At 44.4% G+C, this 23505-nt stretch overlaps 1 protein-coding gene and 1 pseudogene across 1 annotated transcript in view; one reads left to right on the top strand and one right to left on the bottom strand.

The window, feature by feature from the left end:
* GNAL (G protein subunit alpha L) overlaps positions 1–23505 on the bottom strand; it is a 349295-nt gene that overhangs the window by 283417 nt on the left and 42373 nt on the right. The window lies entirely within an intron of this gene.
* Positions 3705–4735, top strand: LOC142046232 (olfactory receptor 14A16-like; annotated as a pseudogene).

Raw genomic sequence — 23505 nt, forward strand, 5'->3', positions numbered from 1 at the left:
GACATAATTTTTCTCTCACACTGATACAGATCCTGATTATTTCTATTGATCTACTTTAGTGTCAGTGGATTTACTCCAAATTTATATCAGTCTAAACTAGGAGCTGAACTTTTCTCTGGCAGCTTGATCAACATACCCATTTTTTTAATCTGTTTATTTAGGAAGATTTAAAAGTTTACAAATCCTTGCCGTGTAAATATCAGAAACAAAACAATCATTACAACAGCAAACTTTGATTTAAAAAGACATCAAACAGGAATATAGTCACCAGATCTTTCTATTTAACAGGGTTTTACCATAGTACAGAGTGACATTTCTGTATTCGCATATTAACAGACCAGGTGTGTCTAACAAATGTTCATATGCAAAGCAATTGGACAGGTGTGCTGGTGTTCTCTGTTTTTTTGTTTTGTTTTTGCAGGTGAATATACTTTGAGCACTGAATAAGAGGTAAGCAAATATCTAAGTATCTATCTGTCCTCTGTCTATATTGCTGAATATGTTATGGTCCATTTGCAGCAAATGACAAGAAGTTAAGAGGACGGGGAGCGGGGTGAGGGGACGAAAAAACATGGGGAAATAATTTTACTTTGTGTAATGACCCATTCACTTCTTGTCTTTATTCAAGCCTAATTTAATGGTGTCCATTTTTAGACTTAATTCCAATTTAGCATTCTCTCATTGGAGTCTGTTTTTGAAGAGATTTTCTTGTTGGAATATTGCGACTTTTAGATCTGTAATCGAGTGACCAGGGAGACTAAAGTGTAATCTGACTGGTTTTTGAATGTTATAATTCTTCATGTCTGGTTGGGGTCCATTTACTCTTTTCCATAAAGACTGTCCAGTTTGGCCAATGTACATGGCAGAGGGACATTGCTGGCACATGATGCCATATATCACATTGTTAGATGTCATAACTATTCCAACTACTCCAAGTTGTAACTCTTATCACCATTGTAGGGATGACAACTGAGGAATGGAGCGGTGAAGGGACTGAACAAAGTCAGAGGTATAGCTGGAATCAGATCTCAGGATACCTCGGACTCTAGCTTTTTATTAATTAATTATCTGATATGAGAAGCCCATTATATTAGGTAAGAAACAGTCTTAGCCCCAGGGACAGGCAGAGGGTGTGAGGGAATAGACAGCCCCAGGGAATATCTTTCCCAAGATAACACAGCAGGTCAGCAGCAGGGCTAAGAACTGATGACAGACGTCTGGAGTACAGTCCAGTGTGCCCCACAGTGTTGGCCCACAATCTTTCCTCTACACCCTGCTCCCTCATTGGAATTGTGATTATTTTAGTCTCTGGAAACTCTTCAGGAAAGTAGATGGCAAAGAGAAATTAATTGTTGCCTCTGGGCTGTTGAGGGCTCCAGGAGTGAGTCGCACAAACCCTTAGAAAACAGACATGGATAAATCACATTCCTGAAGCACTTAGCATTTTTTGACACATACGACTCCTCTGCAGACAGCACAGATGTCAGTGTATTTCAGCAGCTCAATCTCAGTGCGGTGGGAGGAATGGCCTCTCATACTGCAGTGATAAGAACATTAGATAGAGAGATTGGTGGATAGAGCAGTGTGTTAAGGGGCTAGAGAGAGAGGGGAAAACCATTGCCAGTGTGTAGCTGGAGAAGAAAGACTTCTCAGTCTGGGAAGATATCACACAGATTGAGCACTGTAAGTTTGCTCTTGCAATGAAATATATTTGGGAGTTACACAGTGGCACTCTAAGGATGAAATTGTAAGTGACAATTGATTTTTTCATAGTTTTCACTTAGCTCATTTTGGCATGGAAACTGAGGCAGTTCGAAGAACTTTCCCTTAGAAAGAGAGGGCAGAATATCTGTGCCTCGGTTTCCTTCTATTGGAGTGGGGAAATTGATGAAACTGACACCTAAATTTTTAAGAATAGATTGAGGATTTACATTAAAGTAGTCCAAAAATTGGGACAAACACTATCAGCTCATTGATACTTTTCTCTCTGTATATATTAGTTTGTTGATATGCTGTCTGTCTGTCTGTTTTGTACTTTCTCTCTCAATTAGTTATTTTTATATCTCTATCTGTTAGTTTTTGTTAGTTCTGTGTTTCCCTCGCACTCTCTGTGTCTATACTTTTCTTACTTGTTTCTCTCTCTTTGTGTTCTATCTATCTATCTATATCAATCTATGTCTACCTCTCAGTTGATTGTTACTTCTGTCTATTAAATTGCTGCAAGGGCAGTTGAGTCAAGTGGGTTTTGAGTTGTGTGGACTAGGAGCCTGGACTCCTGGGTTCTATCCCCAGCTCTGGAAAATGAGTGGAGTGTAGTGGGTAAGAGTAGCGGGGTCAAGAGCCAGGCCTCCTGAGTTTCATGTGTGGCTCTGGGAGGAAATTCAGTCCAGAGTGGAGAGGAGAGAGGACCAGAACTGCGGGGTTCTATTTCTGTCTCTCATAAGGACTCTGGGACAGGCACCCCTCATAACTTGAAGCTGAGTAGTTAGGGCACTCTGCTGGCTCGTGTGACAAACTCAGACTCAATCCTCCCTCTGACTGATGATGAGAAGGGGTTTGAATTCCCACTTTACAGGAGGGTGCCTGAGCTGCTAGGCTAAGGGCTGTTCTGAAATGAGACTGTCTCAGTCTCTCCTGTTGAAGCTGCTCCACTCTATCAGTAATTAAATAGTCATTGGAGCGCAGGGACTTGAACTCTTCCAGACATAAGGTGAGTGACCCAAGTACCACGCTGGAGAACTCTTCTCACTTGCGTTCATTAGCCCAATGACTCTGCATTGTCACTCGCAGCAGTCATTAGTGATGGCAATGGAGAGTCACAGAGACTGAGATACAGTCTGATGCAGTCGTTAGAGGAGGAGACTGGGAGTCATGACACGTCACTTGTGTTTCCCAACTCTGGGAGGGAGTTGAGTCCAGTGGGTAGAGCCAGAAGTCCTGGACTGTTTTTCCAGCTCCGGGAGGGTGTTAGATTTACTGAGTTAGTTCAGGGGTGAACTCGGGAGTCAGGACTCCTGGGTTCTCTTCCAAGCTCTGGGAGGGAGTTTAGATTAGTAGTTAGAGAAGCAGGACGGAACCGGAACCTCTGTCTCTTGAAATGAGCATGAAACCCCAGATAGAAGAAGGGGATGGTGTGTCAGAGGTACTATGTGTATTCCCGACTAGATTTCACTGTGTAATTGTGGCAGGGTTCAGTCACTTCCATGCAAGATGCTGCTTCCAGTTTAGAGCAGTAGAAAGTGGGAGTAATTCCATGGCATGCAGTGAAATTACCCCACATCGAAAGCAGTGCCCCTGACAGCAGAATCTGGCCAGGCAGACCCCTGATTCTCCTTGGTAAACTGAGATTAGTAACATTTATACAACGTTATCCGGAGTTTGCCCATCTCTGAGTGACAGAGGTATACAAATACCTCGAAAGCAATTGTTCCTAATTCTTTTCTCCATCACCTGGTGTAAATTAGGAGTAACTGCAATGGAGTGCATTGAGCTGATTCTACTTTCTCTCACACCAGTGTAAATCAGGAGTAACTCCATTGGAGTCAGTGGGGATGTTTTCTCCATCCTCATTCCCATATTACACCAATCCTTCACAAGCTAAGGGTCTAACTCATGGAAATTAAGGTGGTTTTTAAAACAGGAGAGTTTGTTTTACTGATGAATCCTGGCCCTTTCTCTTTCCCCCTCCTCTCCACAGACATCACAGGATGTCCTGAGAAAGAAAATGTCCAACCAAACCACCTTGACCGAGTTTCTTCTCCTGGGATTCTCTGAAGTTCGGGAGCTGCAGATATTACACTTTGTGGTGTTTCTAGTGATTTACCTGGCAGCCCTGATGGGGAATCTTCTTATCTTCATGGCCATAAACCTTCGACCACCACCTTCACACCCCCATGTACTTCTTCCTGATGAATCTGTCCATCCTCATAGACCTTGGCTCCATCTCTGTCATTGTCCCCAAATCCATGGCCAACTCCCTCATGAACACCAAGTCCATATCCTATGCTGGATGTGTTGCTCAAGTCTTTTTCCTCATCTTCTTGGTGGGAGCAGATTTTCCCTTCTTACCATCATGGCGTATGACCGATATGTCGCCATCTGCCAACCACTGCACTATGAGACAATGATGAACAGCAGAGCTTGTGTCCAAATGGCAGCTGGTGCCTGGATTCAAAGTGGAATTCTCAACTCTGTACTACACACTGGGAACACGTTTGCATTGAGCTTCTGTGGAGGCAACATGGTGGATCAGTTCTTCTGTGAAATCCCCCAGCTACTCAAGCTCACCTGCTCTGATTCATATCTGACTGAAGTTAGGATTATTGCTTTTAGTATATTGTTATGCTTAGGCTGCTTTATTTTTATCACTGTGTCGTATGTTCAGATCTTCAAATCAGTGTTGAGAATCCCCTCTGAGCAGGGCCGGCATAAAGCCTTCTCCACCTGCCTCCCTCACCTCACTGTGGTCTCCTTGTTTGTTTGCACTGGGGCCTTTGCCTACCTGAAACCCACCTCCAGCTCCCCATCTGCTCTGGATCTTGTGGTGGCTGTTCTCTATTCTGTATTGCCACCAAGTCATGAATCCAATTATCTACAGCATGAGGAACAAGGAGATGAAAGCTGCCCTGAGGAGACTGACTGGGTGTAGGTAATTCACCAAGAATTCATTTCTGTCTTTATCTAATAAAAGTTTGCTTACTTAGTATCTGTTCATTTAATGTCAGTGATTTCCATGACCACACAGCTTGCACACAACCAGTCTGATTCTGATCTCAGTTGCACCCAACGCAAATCCAGATTAACTCCGCTGATGTCACTGCTGCTGGGGTGATTTACACTAGTAGAAAATCTGATCCAGATGTGGAGTTAAATGAGTGAAAATTGTATTTGCAAAAGAAATCAGACTTTCATTCTGTGTGAAATCAATACCCGTTACCCTGCTTGGCCACTAGCACCCGTTCCATGGGCAGTGAAAACAATGATGGGAGTTGTCCTGCTTGCATGTATAAATCAGGAGTGGCTTCATTGGAACCAGAGGAGTCAGACTGGTGTAAGACTGGGGTAAGGGAGAGAAGACATTTGGGGTAAATCCTCAGCACATCAGTGTAGTTCCATTGACTTTGGGTCCCTAAAGCAATTTTGCAGCATCTGTGGATCTGAGCTACTGCTTCCAATGGAGCTGCATATCCATTGCCATGAGCTGTCAACTGGGCCAGCTGTCCTATAAACCACTATTTGTGGCCTAACCATTAAAGGGGGACAAGGAGCCAGACTGTGTCAGTTGGGCTTCCATGTACATTGGGCATATGAGTGATGGAGAGACTGGCTAGAAATTACAAGGAGGTTTCTAACCACCAGTGGGCAAGGGTCTGGAGCAGCCTCCAAATATAAGTTGGGTGGGGTGGGGGGCATGTGACCGAATTCATTTTAAGAGAGAGCTGGACACATGTCTGAGTGGGATTGTATGATGGATCTGCTTGTGATGGTGGAGGGCAGGGCTCAGCAACCCTGGGTCTCACTTGCAGCGTATGTCTTATGTTTCTAAAAAGTTCATGCTTCAGGGTTTCGTATGGCCATTGGCAGGGGTCAGGAAGGGATTCCCCCCCACAGTGTATTCTGGAAGGTTTTTTGTTCTTTCAATCTCTGTTGCATCAAGGCAGCCCTAGCTGGAGATGGAACATTGGGTGGGATGTTCTAGGGCACTGAGGTGGCACTGAGCCATTATCTCTCTCTTGGGTGTTTGGCTGGCTGGTTCTTGCCCATATGCTCAGGTCTAACTGATCATCATGTGGTGGTCAGGAAGGAATTTTCCCCCAAGTCAGATTGGCAAGGACCTTGTTGGGGTTCGCTTTCCTTTCCAACATGTGGTGCGGATAACTTGCCATGATTTTCTGCATGTATCTCAATCATTTCCATGCCATTATGGGGGCCTCAGACACCGGTGCCCCTGAGTCTCTCCTATTCTCTGCCGGTGGCACAGAACTGTCTAGTTTTCTGAGGGCTGCAACACTTTGGTCTAATTTCAGTTGTTGGGTTTGGTGTGCGTGTGCCGGACGATGTTGCAGTACTGCAGGTCATACTAGATGATCTGTTCGTCCCTTCTGGCCTTGAACTCTATGACTCTGTGACGTTACGGATGTGCAGGGACGGAGGAGAGGAGAAGGGGCCACACACAGAATATACACAAGTAAAGTCCACAGCTTTGCATTAGTACAACTGTCTGTGAGGCACTGTCCTCCTGGCTGAGGGAGCTGACTCAAGCTTGGATGGAGCCCTTGACCCGTGTAGTTGTGCAGTGTCGCTGTATAAACCCCACCCATGGGCAATGTGTGTTATGAGGCCCCTCTGTGCCCCACCTAGAGGATAGGAGGCTGTTCAATTGACTGTCAGGCAGCCTGACTGTTCAGCTCAAGCTGTAGAAGCTCGTACTTTGGGCCCTTGATGTCTCTGGTTGAATCCCCAGGGTTACTAGTCTAGATTAGAAGGTGACCCTCATATACATGCAAGTGGCCTAAGAACTTAAGAGACCTTATTCCTGCACTAATGAGAAGCTGATGTTGCCTACCAAGCTTTTGCAGAACAGCAGCAGGAGTGACGGGAGAGACTCCCTAGTGAGAGAAGGGGCAGGTTTATTTCCAGTTCATCTCAGACATGCCCATTCCTAGTCCTAGGACTGGGGGGTGCAGCATGGGCTGGCTGGAGACAGGGCAGGAGGTGCAGTGGGGGCTAGCTACAAGCACTGTTGTGGGTACCAGGCCATCCCTAGATATTCTGGGGCCCTATGCAGGCTTCCGTCGGAGGGGTGGGCTGGCCTCTGTGGGGGGGTGGGGCTGGCTTTGAGGGCGGGTTGCAACCACCCCCCGGCACTCCCCGGTGGCATGCGGCTGGGGCCGGGTATCTGTGCGTGCAGGTCCGGTGGGGCTGAGCGAGGGGGGCTGGAGAAGAGCCAGAGCAGCAGGGAGCAGCACAGTGACTCTGGCGGCCGGAGGAGGAATGACATCACTTCCCGGCCTGCCAGGGCTGATCAAAGCCGCAGCGCCGGGTGAGCATCCCAGACATTTTGGACACTGCTTTTTGGCGCCCTCAAATCGTGGCATCCTAGGCAACCGCCTAGTTTGTCTAATGGTTGCACCAGCCCTGATAGTGAGGGAGATGGATTCAAGGTCCAAGATGGACAGATTCATCAGGAAGAAGTACCTGGGGGTGTGAATGTGGTGGTCAAGCACTACAAGGATGATAGAAAGGAGATTCCCTTTCAGGGCTATCAGGTAAAGGCCTAGAAACACCACAAAGTGTAAAATCTGCAGCTCCCGAACCTCAGAGAATCCCAGGAGAAGGAACTCGGTCACTGTGGTTCAGTTGAACATTTTCTTCCTCCGCACATCATGTCCTGCCTGTGGAGGGCGGGAGAAGGGCACTGCTCAGGATTAGAGTGACAAAGGAAATGATCTTGATTCTCTTTCTCTAATACACCCTAAAAGAATTTGACGTGTTTAGCTGAGCAAAACATCGGCTGAGAAGGGATATGGTCACTTTCTATAAATATATCAGGGGGATAAACACCAGGGAGGGAGAAGAGATATTGATGCTAAAGAAAAATGCTGGCACAGGAACTAATGCGGATAAGCTGGCCATGAGTAAATTTAGGCTGGAGATTAGAAGAAGGTTGTCCCCAGTAGAAAAGGCTGAACGAGCAAACATTTATTCCTTTAAAAAACAACAAAAAACCTTTAGCTACTTTTCAAAAATAAGATGCCAAATAAGTCTCGCTACCATAGACATTAGTTATCTTATACAAAGCTTGGCAGTATTAATTTTTATATAATAAAATACAATTCCCTCTCACCCTATGGGTTTATGCTTCCTCAACCTTGGGTCCTCTACAGAGCCTGGACTTTGAGGGTTCTGCGCAGTATCTTAGCTCGTTCTAGCACGCTCTCTTCTGGACAGAGAGCTCTGATGTTTCTGGGATCGTTGGACCACTCACCCAGCTTAGAGTCACAGCCCCAAGTGCTCCTACCACCATGGGACCACTTTGCCCCTCACTTTCCACTTCCTCTCTAGTTCCTCTTTCAGCCCTGTACTTCTCCAGCTCTCATATCCTTCTTCCTGATGTTGCTGCATTGGCACTGCTATATCTATCACATCGCGTCTTCTGTCCTCTTTTTCCACTGATGTCTGGTATTGCCAGACCTGCCTGTCCGTCTATCTGGCAGTCCCACATAATCTTAGCCTGCTATTCTCAATCCTGCCTGCTGACTCCCATCTGGTATTGGAGAGGTCCATACCCAAATACGCTGTGCAATCTCCTAGTAATCCACGGATGAGCCAACCACTTATGGTAGTATGCCATCTAAGTGTATCTGTTGCCTACCTGATCTAAGTCCTCCCATGTGTTGAGCTAGTCTCTGAGGCACCTCTACTGCACAGTCTGCACCTGGTTCTCTCTAGTGTGGAGACCCCATAGCCTAATAGGATCTCTGCTCAGTGCCGTGTTCGGCCATGGTCTGCTAATGCATCGAGAGCCTCAGATGCTGACTCTTTTATCCAACCCTTTCCAGACTAACTAGTAAGATTCCCAATGTCACCACCATCACATCTGTCTGATTACATACTCATGACAGGTCTAGCACTTCTTCTGCTTGGTCTTCCTCCCATGTCTGCTGCTGCCTCAGGCATTCTCTCAGCAGCTCATCTTTGGGGGCCATCTTACTGATGTACTCCTGGATGTTCCGGGTTTCATCCAGGAGAGTGGCTTTGACGCTCACCAAGCCCCCGCCCGCCTTCTTTCCGGCTGGTATACAGTCTCTGGTGTTGGACTTGGGGTGGAAACCTCCGTGCATTGTGAGGAGCTTCCGGGTCTTCACATCAGCAGCCTCTATGTCCTCCTTTGGCCAGCTCACTATACCGGCAGGTATCTGATGACCGGCAGGGTGTATCTGTTGATGGCATGGATCTTGTTCTTCCCACTGAGCTGGCTCTTCAGGACCTGTCTTATCCTTTGGTGATACTTGGATGTTGCTGTCTTCCTTGCCTCCTCATCGTGGTTTCCATGTGACTGCGGGACGCCAAGGTACTTGTAGCTGGTCTGTATGTCTGCTATGTGGCCCGCTGGTAGTTCCACCCCATCAGTCTTGACTACCTTCCCTCTCTCACTACCATCCATCCGGCCACACTTCTCCATCCCGATATTCTCACTGTAGATCCGCGTCAGGTGGATTAGCGAGTCGATGTCTCGTTCATTCTTAGCATACAGCTTGATGTCATCCATGTAGAGGAGGTGGCTGATGGAGTTCCACTCCTGAACCTGTACCCGTATCCAGTCCTTGTGATTATCTGGCTGAGGGGGTTTAAGCCTATGCAGAACAGCAGCGGGGACAGTGCATCACCTTGGTATATTGCCGCACTTGATGGCCACTTGTGCAAGCTGCCTTGAGTTGACTTCCAGTGTTGTCTTCCATAGTCCCATTGAGTTCTTAAGGAAGGTCCTTAGTGTCTGTTGACTTTGTATAGCGCCAGACATTCACAGATCCATGTGTGCGGCATTGAGTTGTAGGCTTCCTGTAGTCAATCCAGGCTGTGCTCAGGTTGGTCTGACTTGAGTTTTGGGCGCTGCTCTATCTATGAGCAACTGGTGTTTGAGCCTCTGTGTTGTTCCCAATGCCCTTCTGAGCTGTGCTCATGTACTGGCCCATATGGTCCTGTAGCTTGGTGGCTATGATGCCTGATAGGACTTTCCATGATGTTGGGAGGCAGGTTATTGGCCAGTAGTTGGACGGTTCTGTTCCCTTGCAGGGGTCTTTCGTGATCAGCACTGTCCTTTCCTTGTTGTTAGCCAGTTTCGGTGGGAGCCTGCTGCTAGCAGCTGGTTCATTTGTGCTGCTAGGCGTTCATGCACTGCTGTTAGTTTCTTTAGCCAGTAGGTGTGGATCATGTCTGGTCCAGGTGCTGTCCAGCTCTTCATGTTCTTGACCCGCTGCTGGATGTCTTCTACTGTGACGTTGACTGGTTTTCTGTTCTGGGAGATTGCTGTGCTCTGTTCTCAGGTCCTGCAGCCACTTTGCACTGGTGTTATGAGTCTTCTCTTTCTCCCATATGTTCTTCAGTACTGTTCAGTTTCTGCTGCTGGTGGCTCTGCTGTTATTGTGTTGTTGCACTGCAGTTGGGAGTACACCTTGGATGGTTCTTTGGAGAACAGGGCATTTACTTTTTTGGCCTCTGCTTCTCTAGTGTATCTCCTTAGCCTGGTAGCCAGTGCTGTGAGCCTTTGTTTAGCAGTCTCTAAGGCTTCAGATGGAGTCAGTCCTTGTATTTTTTCAGTAGCCGAATCTTATCCTTAATCTCTACACCCTTCTGTAGGTTCACCAGCTGACTAACTTCTCTCTGAGTCACCTTGATCTTATCCTCCAACCTCATTTTCCAGGTGGGTACATACTGTTGTTCTTTTGATCGTGTAGCCAAGCGTCTCCAGGATTACAAAGGCTGTAGCATATACCAGTTCATTGGTTTGAGTTATGGTGGTAGTAGGGATTGTCATGAGGGCTCTATTGGCATCTTCTAACATACTATCTGATGGTACTTCTCCACTGAGCCTTGGTAATCGGTCTCGAGGATTGACTGTAGCTAGTTTCTCCATGATCTTGTGCCTCATATCAGCTGCTGTGCTCTGCAATGGAGGGGGTGGCAGTGAAGTTTCAGCTTCAGTTGTGGGCTGCACATCCACTTGTTCTTCCAGGTCTTCTTGAGTCTAGGATGTAATGTGGAGTTGGTCTATCTCAAGCTGTGAGAGCAGCTTCCTCTTTACTATGTTGAAGCGTTGGGTAACTAGCTGTTTCTCAGTAAGTGTGGATGTAGGTCTTTTGTCCATCCATAGTCCCCTCATACATCCCCTCTCATTAGGTCTACTGTTGTAGTAGCATTCCATCAATTCCAGGTTCTCTTGTCTCGTCCATGAATGGTCAGTATATATATATTGACTGAAAACATTGATGTTTATCATTAAGCATTTTTTTATTTTTTATCAGTTTAAATATTCATAGTTACAGGAAATTATGAAGGGGGTCAGAAAATAGTTATTTAATGATAGTACATGTGAGATTCAAAAAGTTAAAACTTGAGAACTATGAAAGCACAGTGTTTCAACATGATGTCAAAATATACAAAGTCAATATCCTTAAATCAAACACTCATAAGTTCTCAAGCAGCATTTTTTCTTACTTTGTCTCGCTGGAAATGTTGATTGTTGAAGGAAATATTTGTTCCCTGGTTTGTGTGTGTGTGGTGAAATCAACATTTGCCAATATTTACGGATACAAATCTGATTCTTCCAAGACTACTTCTAGATGTAGCAATGGAAAGAGCATTGCATAGGCAACACAAGACCATAACAATGAACTATTAGTTTAGTTTCCTAAAAGATTAAAGCTGTTGTCTGCATTGTGCATAATTCTCATTCAAATGTTGCATGTGAATAAGGAATAGTAACCAGAGTGTGTTTTTTTTAAAAAAAAAAATATCTTGAAGTCCTTGATCTATATTGTCCTCTCCATTATACCAGTTTTATGCCACCATAACTCCAACTGATTTCATGGGGTTACACTACTGCAAAACTGGCACAATGGGGTGGATAGTTTTCACTTTATCTTTACTCAGACAAAACTCACGATGGAGGAAATTCTGATCTTGGGGATGAAGTCAAAACAACTCCAATCACTTCAGCTTTACTCTGGTGTTATTGAGATCCCAAGTTTGGCTCAAAGTCTTGCTTGATTCAACACGTATAAGTAACTCAAAATTTGGCTCCTAAATAGACTTGTTCAGCAATTTATAACTATAGATCAACAGTTGTCTTCTCTCACATACCTTGGAAAAAGGTAAAAGTGCTACCCAGAAATAAGACCCTGGACACAATACATGGTGTGAATATTCCTCTCATTCACAACAGGCACCTGGCTCCACAGCATCTCAAAGGTGGTAAGAAAAATAAGCCACCACACTGCTTTGGCCTCACTCTAGGAGAAGGCAGCCCCTGTGCAGATTTTGCAGAGCTGCCACTTTTCCACCAAAGATAGGTAAGAATAATATTGAGTGTGTTCTGAGGGCAATATAAATAAAAATTCTCATGTAGGAGAAATGACAGCAGCCCTAAACATTCCTCAAATGTCACAGTGATGGATATAGTTCAGACAGAAGGTTCAAGACAGTGGGGCAACAGATTATGTACGGGAATAAAGAAAAAGATCATGCAAGTACCTCAGTACCAAAAAGCCAGCAGATTTCCAGTGGGTTCCCATGTTTCCATTTCAGTGCTGGGGAGCTGGTTGTGCAAGGGGTTTGTAGACACCCCCCTGACACACACTCTGTTCATTTGTGGGAACTGATGCCAAACTCAGATCTGGTTCCTTGTTTTGTAACATCACTATTCATAGTACATCATCTAAACTGGGAGATAAAGGTGTTGTGTTTGTATGTGAGAGCCAGTGAGTGTGACTATGATTGTTTTTGTGCTGGGGGAAAGAGTGTGATTGGTGCATTCAGGCTGCTGCATTAGAGTGAGTGTTTGCATGTTGGATGAGGTATATGTGCCTGCTTGTATGATGTGTGAATGAGCATCATGGGGGGCGGGTGTGCATCAATTTATGGAAGATACTGCATGAATGCTTGTGTGAGTGTTTGCCTGCGTGTTTAAATGGTGACTATTGAACACAATAAAAGTTACCTTCTCCCTTCCTTATTGCTCGTAATCTAGCACATCAAATTCCCCATGATATGCGGGAGGAAAATCCAAATAGAGCTGGGCCAATAATAGATTTTTCATTTCATTGGCAATTTTGAAAAATCAGAAAAAAAAATAATTGTGCGTCAAACTGAAAATACTATTTTTCCAAATTTCAGGTGAATCAAAAAGTCAAAAACAATTTTGTTTCAGGTTTCATTTTGACAAAATCTAAACATTTTCTTTCAATGTTGACCACGTTTCAAAGTAAAATTAAGGGAAAAAAATAAATGAAAAGTTGTTTTGTACAGGAAAATCAAAATATTTCACTCCCAAAAGGGCAATTGTTTTACACTTCAACTGACAATGCCACTTTTTTAATCTCTGATCACTGCAAACTTCTATGGTCCCTTTTAGGAATGGACACCTTCTCTCACACTGATATAAATCCTGGTTATTTCTATTGATCTACTTTAGCGACAGTGGATTTACTCCAAATTTATATCAGTCTAAACTAGGAGCTGAACTTTTCTCTGGCAGCTTGATCAACATGCCCATTTTTTTAAACTGTTTATTTAGGAAGATTTCAGAAGTTTACAAATCCTTGCCCTGTAAATATCAGAAAAAAAACAATCATTACAACAGTGAATTTTGGTTTAAAGAGACATCAGACAGGAATATAGTCACTAGATCTTTCTATTTAACAGGGTTTTACTATAGTGCAGAGTGAGGATCATTACAACTCCTATGTCATTTCTGGTGATTTTATTAAAGTGAGTGATATTTCTGTATTCACATATTAACAGACCAGGTATGTCTATCAAATGTTCATATGCAAAGCAATTGGACAGGTGTGCTGGGATTTTCTTTTCTTTTCTTTTCTTTTCTTTTCTTTTCTTTTCTTTTCTTTTCCCGGTGAATATACTTTGAGCACTCAATAAGAGGTAACCAAACATCTAAGTATCTATCTGTCCTCTGTCTATTTTGCTGACTATGTAATGGTCCATTTGCAGCAGTTGACAAGAAGTTGAGAGGAATGCCGGGGGAGGGGACGAATAAACATGGGGAAATAGTTTAACTTTGTGTAATGACCGCTCGCAGTCTTTATTCAAGCCTAATTTAATGGTGTCCATTTTGCAAATTAATTCCAATTCAGCAGTCTCTTGTTGGAGTCTGGTTTTGAAGTTTTTTGTTTTTGTAATATTGCAACATTTATGTCTGTAATCGAGTGACCAAGGAGACTGAAGTGTTCTCTGACTGGTTTTTGAATGTTATAATTCTTGACGTCTGATTGGGGTCCATTTATTCTTTTCCATAGAGACTGTCCAGTCTGGCCAATGTACATGGCAGAGGGACATTGCTGGCACATGATAGTGGTAGATCACATTGGTAGATGTTGTAACTATTCCAAATACTCCAAGTTGTAACTCTTATCCCCATTTTAGGGATGAGAACTGAGGAATGGAACAGTGAAGGGACTGAACAAAGTCAGAGGAATAGTTGGAATCAGATCTCAGGATACCTTGGACCGTAGCTTTTTAATAATTAATTATCTGATATGAGAGGCCCATTATATTAGGTAAGACACAGTCTTCGCACCAGGACAGGCAAAGGGTGGGAAAGAAAAGACAGTCCCAGAGAATGACTTTCCCAAGGTAACACAGCAGGTCAGTGGCAGGACTAGGAATTGATGACAGAGATCTGGAGTACAGTCCTGTGTGTCCGCAGTGTTTGCCTCACAATCTTTCCTCTAGACTCTGCTGCCTCATTGTAATTCTGATTATTTTATTTTCTGGAATCTGTTCAGGAAAGTAGAGGGCAAGAGAAATTAAAAGTTGCCTCTGGGCTGTTGAGGGCTGCAGGGGGTGAGTCTCTCAAGCCCTTAGAAAACAGACATGGATAAATCACCTTTCTGCAGCATCAGCCCTTTTGACACACAGCTTGTCTGCAGACAGCACAGATGTCAGTGTATTTCCAGCAGCTCAGCCTCAGTGCGGTTGGGGGAACGGCCTCTCATAGTGCAGTGATAAGAGCATTAGATAGAGAGATTGGTGGCTAGAGCAGTGTTTATGGGGCTAGAGAGAAATGGGAAATGAATTGCAGTGTGTAGCTGGAGGAAAAAAGACATTTCAGTCTGGGAAGATTCCACATTGATCGGCACCATAAGTTTGCTCTTGCAATTAAATATATTTGGGAGTTACACAGTGGCACTTTAAGGATGAAATTGTAAGTGATTTTTTTTTCATAGTTTCACTTTTAGTTCAATTTTGGCATCAGAAACTGAGTCAGTCCAAAAAAATTATCTTAGGAAGGAGAGGGCAGAATATCTGTACCTCAGTTTCCTTCTATTGGGAGTGGGGAAATTGATGAAATTGACAGATTTTTTTTTAGACTGGATTGAGGAGTTTACATTAAAGTAGTCCAAAAATTGTGACAAACACTATCAGCTCATTGATACTTTTCTCTATATATACATTAGTTTATTGTTATTACTGTCTGTCTGTCTCTTTGTACTTTTCTCTCTCAATTAGTTTGTTTTTACTTCTCTATCTGTTAGTTTTTGTTAGTTCTTTGTTTCTCTCGCAATCTCTGTATCTGTTCTTTTCTTATTTGTTTCTCTCTCTTAGTTTGTTGTTCCATCTATCGATCTATCATCAATTCATGTCTAGTTCTCAATTTACTGTTACTTCTGTCTATTTAATTGCTGTAAGGGCAGTTGAGTCAAGGGGGTTAGCATAGTGGTGACTAGGAGCCTGGACTCTTGAGTTCTATCCACAACTGTGGAAAGAGATTGGGGTCTAATGGATAAGAGTAGCGGGGACAGAGAGCCAAGGCCTCTTGAGTTTTATGTGTGGCTTCGGGCGGAAGTTCAGTTCAGTTTGTAGAGAGAAGGAACCAGAACGGGGTGTGCATGTGTGTGTGTTCTATTTCTGTCTCTCATAAGGACTCTGGAGCAGGCACTTGAAAAAAGAAGATAAGGTCATAGAGGGCGGGCCAGAGGTCGAAGTGACCCGCCACATGGCCTCATCTGGGGAGGAGGAGGAGCAAAAGATCCGGGACCGGGGGCTCCCGCCTGCAGTTGTTGATCCCAGAGCATGGCTCGGTTCCTGAGGGGTGCCTCTGGGTCCGTGAACTCGGTAACAACAACATCGGTTGCCGCGAGAGGAAAACGCTGATGGGGCCCTGCACTACGACTGACACAGCAGCAATCTCGCACTGCGGAAAGGATCGCCTTGGGCTTGAATGGTACGCCCAAGGCGTCCAGAAGGACCACTGCTGGGGCGGTCCGGACGATTGGCCCAACATCCATAGAGGCACGCGTCATGTCGCAGAGGAGCACGGAAGGGTGTCTGGAAAGGCCAAAGCGGGCAGACACCGTAGGACTAGTGTGAGTTGACGGTCCAGGTGCGGGGAAACGGTGCCAAAGAGTCAGAACCGGTGCCGAGATCAGGGACCCGGGACCTGACGACCAGCGCGGTGCACCTGGGAGGTAGACCGGATCGGGTGCGCCGACGGTATGATGGCACTTCGTCGGAAGCGGTGCCCGAGAGCCAGAGACAACGTCTGAGCGTACGAGCCTGCTAGAATCGGGACCTGGACCGGGCCGCGAGTACCGACCGACGCCGAGAGTAGATCGGTGCCAGGGACTCGAGCGGCGTCGGGATGCGAAACCATGGACTGTGACCGGGGAATCGGTGCCGAGATCTCCGATCGGGACCGGCGCCTACCGGTGCTACCAGAGATGGAGGTTGGAGCATCGTCTGCTTCACATAAGGAAGCGACACCGCACCGGCGGTGCCGGGGGCTGAGGCAGGGAAGGCTCATGAAGCGCTATCCAGGTGCCCGCTCCGTCCGTGAAAGGTTCTGATAAGTCGGGATCGTGAGCTCGACCACCGCACGATGCCGGGGAGCCTATCAAGCACCGGACACGACCGGCCCTTGCCAGGGCCACCGGAGTCGACGGTACGGGAAGCACCGGTGCCGGGGCAGTTAGTGGTGCGTTTTTTGGCCGGCCACGGGGCTTTCCTGGCTCGCGACGCGGTTCCGGAGGACGACCAGCAGGAGCCTTCAGCCTTCTTTCGGCTGAGGTGAAACGAGCGCCGCCCGGCTGGCTGCTCAGACGAGGACTTATGGAGCCGCGGTAGCTCGTGGCAGTTACCGCTCGTCCCCGTCCGAAGACGGTGGTTTCGGATGCCGGTGCGAGATCGGAGCCGAACGCCGGTATGCAGGCGCTCCAATAAGAGCTGCCTTAAACGGGAGTCCCCCGCCTCCTTTTTTGTTCCGCGGTTTGAAGGACTTGCAGATGCGGCACTTCTCCGTCAGTGGGATCCCCCAGGCACTTGAGGCAAACGATCGTGGGGTCTCCCGTTGGCATCGGCCAGACGACAGGCCGACACATGCCTGAAGCCGGGAGAGCCGGCATGAGCTGGTCCGGAGCGGGCGAGGAGAAGTATACCTCAGCCCACAACTATATATCAACTACGTTTAACAACTATACTTAAAACTATATAACATAACAACTACCAAACAACACTAACTAACTAAGAACTATGTAGAACGGGTTGAAATGCTAGGGATGTGGAGGTCAGCTAAGCCGCACTCCACGTCCAACGACCGACACGGGCGGTAAGAAGAACTGAGAGCGGCGGTCGGCAGGGGCATATATACGGTGCCGCAAAGGCGCCACGCCAGGGGGCGCCTGCCGACCCGCCGGGTGTTGCTAGGGGAAAATTCTTCCGACGAACGTGCACGTGGCACGCGCACACCTACTTGGAATGAATATGAGCAAGCACTCGAAGAAGAACTGCCATATTCGATCAGACCATGATTCATCTAGCCCAGTATCCTGTCTCCAACAGTGGTCAGTAGTAGCATTTCGGGGGAGTGCCTTCCACTCCCAGCTTCTGGTTCTCAGAGGGAGGGTGGACATTCTCTCCAAAGGCAACAGTGTGGGTGTAGGGATAGGGGCTGGAGTGAAAAGGGATGAACAGACATCATGAGAAGATAGGAGACCAAGGCAAGAGGGGTCCCCGCCCAACACTCCATAGGTGAATCATGGGGGAGTCAGAGGAGGGCAGGTGGGAGTGTTAGGAGTAAGCATTGTGCTTCCCTGCCTTCCATAGCACTAAGGTGGTCCGAAGCACCTCCACTTGACATTCCCTGCTCTTAGCAGCCCATCCTGGACCATTCCCTAAGGGATTTTAGCATTACCTACTTCCACAGCAAGAAGATTATTAAATGGGAAACATTCTGTATCAGCTTCCCCGGTGAAGCCAAAGACAGTTATAGCAAATAATCATAAAAACTGTTTTATGTTTCAAATTGTCTAATATCTACCCTAGGAAGGTGTTCCATTAAAGATTGACAAGTGTGGGAAGTTTGAATTATGTAAGTGTTCACAAATTATAGGGATCCAAAAAAAGTTGAACTGCATGTGAAAATTTCCGGGGGTGTGTGGTTTTAAGTGTTTTTAAAGAGAGTGACATTTGTGAAAAAAAAAGTTTACCTAGAAAATTCAAATTGTCCAGCTTCTTCAGAGTTCCACATTTTGGCTATTCCACGCAAACCCTATCCCTCAAAACCAATGCCCTTCCTCTATTAATCTAAAGGTAAATTCTAGAGACTTGAACTATGCTTAAATGGAAGAGCAATACAACCTTAACTATAAAAGCAGTACAACAGCTTCATGATAATATAATTAAAAAAAAAAAAAAAGTATGATCAGCTTCCCATATTTGTGGAGGTGATATATGCATGTTAAGCTGGAGATAAATTGAATTAGCAAGTGATAAATTTTTCATAATCTATCAACTAATCCATCTCCCTCAGACTTACTCTAAAAATCTCAAAACCTCTAAGCAGCTTCAAGCAGTTGCCATTTTAAAAAAGAAAGTTAACCGAACATTTTTGAGTAATATGACCAGACTGTGATGGGCATGGAAGTGCTATGTAATAATCTAAGAATACTGATGAAGTACAGAAACCACTTCCTGGCATGGAAGGGGTTGAAGAGAGCCTTTGGGCCCAGCTAGCCCCGCCTCATTATATCTGCAGCCAATGACAGGCCTGGAGGGGAGAGAAAAAGGAAAGAACCTGGCTCAGTTTGGGGCTGACTGGTGAAGAGGCAGGATAGCTACCTCCCTACCTGAGGGGAAAGATCAACTAGTCTGCCAGCCAGCAGGAAACAAGCACCATCTCCCTGGCCAAAGGAGACTGTGGAAGAGGCTTAAAAGCACCTTGCCTAAGGGATATTTGGGTAACTGAAGCACAGAGATTTTGTGTGGATCTGACTCTGCCAAACTTATGGCTGCTCCACCTGAAGGAACCAGGGACCACAGCAGGGTGCTGCCCAAGGTCCACAAGAGGGGGCTACCAGAGATAAGCCACCATAGCAAGTTGGACTATAGGGGCCACTCCCACACTGAAGGGACAGTAGGAGGAAGTAGCCCAGGGTACTAGACAAACTCCCCGCTGGAAGGTCCTCTACTGAAGGGTTGTCTTACACAGTATCATGAGCTAGGATCCAATGCAGGAGGAGGACCTGGAGCCTGCTCTCCCCCCGACCTTAAAGACTGAGGCACTCGACCAAGCAAGGGGCCGGAAGTCAAGTGCTCCAACCACTAGGCCATCCAACTCTTTATTACAGAATACTGAGATAAATTATATAAATACTATATGTGACCTGGTCAGTGAGGTTAAGTTACTGTGCAACTATGGTGGGCTATCAGAATTTCCTGTCTGACTGTATTCATCTAATTTATACTGGAGGCAGAGGAATTTTTATTAGATGCCTATAATTCAGTGGAGTGCATTAAGGCAATACAATGGCTTCTCACACAAAAGCATCTAGGGCCACACTTGACTGACAGTGAGACAAGCTGTTAGATTCGAGAATCCTTTATCCTGTCTGCAACAAGTTGTAAGCCTTATTTTGGCAAAGCTGGAAAACTGGAGATCAAAAGAACGCTAAACAATTAAAAACCCCTCTCAATTGAAGTAGAGAGGTCAATTGTCAGAAGCCATTGAGGAAGATCAGTTGACACTGGAAGAGATTGAGGAGGGAGTCTGAAGAAGTTGGGCCTTCCTAGGTCCAGGGAATGGTAAACCTTTGGGAAAAGCAGATACTCGTACAAACTGGTCTATTATTTTAAAAATATTTGTTCTCCGAGATGTTTTTGATCTAATATATAATGCCTCGCTTCAGGAAGGCCATCTAGTCAGTGGTTATCATTGTCATTGCTCCTAGATAGAACAGAATCTCAGGGGCTGGACATAAAGTCAGACTTGCTGAGGTAACTGTGGTTGATATACCAGGGACAGCAACCCAGGGCCTGATCTGAGACTGGGAGAATCATGCAATTCCACCCCAAGGCTGGTGATAGCTAGAAGCCTGAGACTGAGACCAGGTGTACTCAACCAGACCAGGAGCAATCAGAGATGCAGTTAGCTCAGTAACCATGACACAGCCCATCCCCAAAATGATAATCCTTAATACTAACATTTCTCATATTATTATATGCAAGATAACAGATTTTTATTGCTTTCTATGAATTGGTTAAATGTTTATATTCTGTATATTTTTGATATATTTACATATGTTGTATATACAGTATATCAATATAATTATGTACAAAAATAAAGTGACACCTTGATTCTGAAGAAATTGTTAATGAACCGTTTTAATTGCCTCCACTTGAGTCACTGTCTCAAGGTCCAAAGAATTATCCTTCTCAGGACACAGAAGGCTTTGTGTGTTCTATAAATAATTTCAAAACATCACCGAAAAAATCTTGTGGTTAGCTCTGAAACTTGTCTTTTCAATGAGGATGACTTAGATAAACTGTGTAAACTATGCTATAGGTGCTGTTTCAAATTGCTGTAATATAGCTATTCTCCCCTTAGTGATAAATTCCTTATATAAGGATGTAGTTTTTTACATGGCTATTTTTATTTCACAGAACTCTCATAAGAAGATAGGAATGAATGGAAGTTCTGCAGATAGGATTTTCTGTAAACATAACAGGGCAGGAAAACATATCCAAGTATTTATTCAGTTTTGGACATAACTAGATATATGAAGTATGCTGTCCATATTAACCTTACACAGTAAAGATAATCCATTGGGTTTGCACACAACTAACTTGCCAGCATATTCTGTATCAAAAAAATAGCACACCGTGTATAATTTAACATATTTCAGTATATTTTGCAAGTAAAGGTTGCCATTCTGAAGCACCAATTTTTTTTACTCCACCTATTACACACAAATAGCAGTTAGTCTTCTAAATACTCCCAGTGTCATTAAAGCATTGCCTTCTCTTGTAGCACATTTCATACTTTTCAAGCTGAAAAATTAGTTTAAAGTGGCAATCCCTAAAGCTTAAGCAATTAGTTTTTGTATAGTGTGCAGTTGCTGTATTTAGTAATAACTGTTTGTATTGCGACTCAGTCTGTCCAAGAAAGACTTCAACTACTTTAGTCTTAGTTCTTACTGATATTGCATACCCTAGAGTTGTATTGAGATACTTTTTAAAAGGTATTGAAAATCACCACATTTTTAAATGTACCCTTCCAGTCAAGAAAATAATTGTATTATTTCTGATCCCGCCCCCCAAAAGACACACACACACACTTTTTGAAGGCCTACCCAAAAATCTAATTCTAATGAAAAAAAAAAATCTTTATTTTATTCAGGGTTAAAAAAAAAATAAAAAGACAATCCTATTACTCGGTTCATGAGAAAATCCCTAGAGAACACCTTGTACTTTTATTTAAAAAAAAAAAAGAAAAGAAAGAAATTAATCTAGAAATCACAAGAAATTCTATTAATCTTAAAAGGATTTCTCTAACCCATTACATTTATTTCCAGACAGCACAGACTGAGATTAACAGCATAGTCCATGAATTATCTGTATCTAGACATCCAATCTGGCTACGGCTGTGATCTATTAGAAAAAAAAAATTAAGCTCTTCAAAATGTACCAGGGAATAATTATTTTGGAAACCATGGAAAAAGACATAGCTGAAACCTAACTGTAGGGGAGACCACAAAGTGATCACTGTCTCAGTTCATGGCAACTGCACCTGTATTTCCCCTCAGTTACCCAGCAAGGACACTTACTCTCTGGTTTTCAACTTCCTAGCCATTGCCTTTCTGGGTGAAAACAGCAGTCTGGGGGCTCTGCATTTTAATTTTAAATTAAGCTTCTTAAACATTTAAAAAACCTTATTTACTTTACATAAACAATAGTTTAATTATGTATTATAGACACAGAAAGAGACCTTCTGCTTACAGAAAGAGGTCCACGTCTCTCTCACTTCTGACCAGATTGCAGAGTTCCCTGCTTTCACTGTGTTATTCCCAATACAGACAGGTTGCCCAAGGACACCTGCCTGCTTCCTCTTCAGAGACGATTAATAGATTTAATTGCTACAAATATAAGGTAAGCATTTTCTATGCAAACCAACTTTATTCTTAAGGTAAAAAGCACTGCAGAAAAAACATAATCAAGGCAATAAAATAAGCTTACCAGAAATCACTCCAACTCTAACATTGGCTCCGAAAGGAGCTGTCCTTCAGCATCCGATCCCTGGCGTACCCTTTATAGTCACAAGTTTATCCCAGCACTCAGTGTTACGAGGCCTCGGTAAGCCCAGACCATCCAACCCTACTCTAGGAATTGGGATACTCCATGGACAAGGAGTCTTGTCCATTTGCTGAACAGGAAGAATGTCATTAGCCAGTTTAAAAATCAAGCTATTTATCAAAAACTTTTCTGTGTCTGTTGGTCCCTGGAGAATCCAGTTTGCATTTAAAACAGGGGAAGCACATAGAATCACAGAATTGTAGGACTGGAAAGGCCGCAGAGGTCTTCTAGTCCAGTCCCCTGCACTCAAGGCAGGAGTAAGTATTATGCTAGACCATTAGCATGCCTCTCCTACTAGAGGAGGTACATACAGGATGCTCTGAATTACATTCAAAAATTCAGCAGCCTCACTAGAAGCTGATGCTGCATCACTGACCACCAAGTTCAATGAATGGGAACTACATGAGACAAAAAAAAAGCTTGAGGGTTTAACTCTCAGATCCGTGTCTTTCCTCTCATGTTGGCACCATTATCATAGCCCTGACTTCTCATATCAGCTATCGCGATTCCCATATCTTCCAACTTTTTAAGAAGCACATGTGTCATACCAGCTCCTGTAATATTATCAACATCAATAAATTCTAGAAAATGCTCTGACAGTCCCCATTGCAGGGACATTTTCACTAGGTTCAGTTGTTGTTACAAAACAAAGCATTAAAGTCATTTGTTCCATATGGCTGGCGTCAGGTGTGCAGTCCAGAATAACAGAGTAATATTTTGCTGACTTCAGATCTGCCACAATCTTCTGTTTGACTTTTGTTGCTAGTAACTGTATGATCTCATTTTGAATTGTTTTTCCAAGGTACTGGTGTGTTTACATTTCTTGGGTGGTGATTCTTCTTAGATCCTCCTGGAGTACAGCATCAGACTCAGCAACCAGTTTCACAATTTCAAGGAAGTTTCCATTGTTTGCCATATACAGCTGAACTGAAGCACCACGCAGTGCTAGGTTTTGGGTAGCAAGCATTCTCACAATGGCAATGAGCCTTTTCAGAACATTTTGCCAGTAAAGAGACTCTGATGCAATTTTCTCTCGATGCATCCCCTGAGAGAGTTAGCATACACATTTTAAGAAAGAAGTGGGAACAGAATATCATTATTTCATGGCTCCAAGCTCTATGCAAATTCTTGTAAGGTTATAAG

This window comes from Chelonoidis abingdonii, chromosome 2, assembly GCF_003597395.2.
Source record: "Chelonoidis abingdonii isolate Lonesome George chromosome 2, CheloAbing_2.0, whole genome shotgun sequence".
Taxonomy (NCBI): domain Eukaryota; kingdom Metazoa; phylum Chordata; order Testudines; family Testudinidae; genus Chelonoidis; species Chelonoidis abingdonii.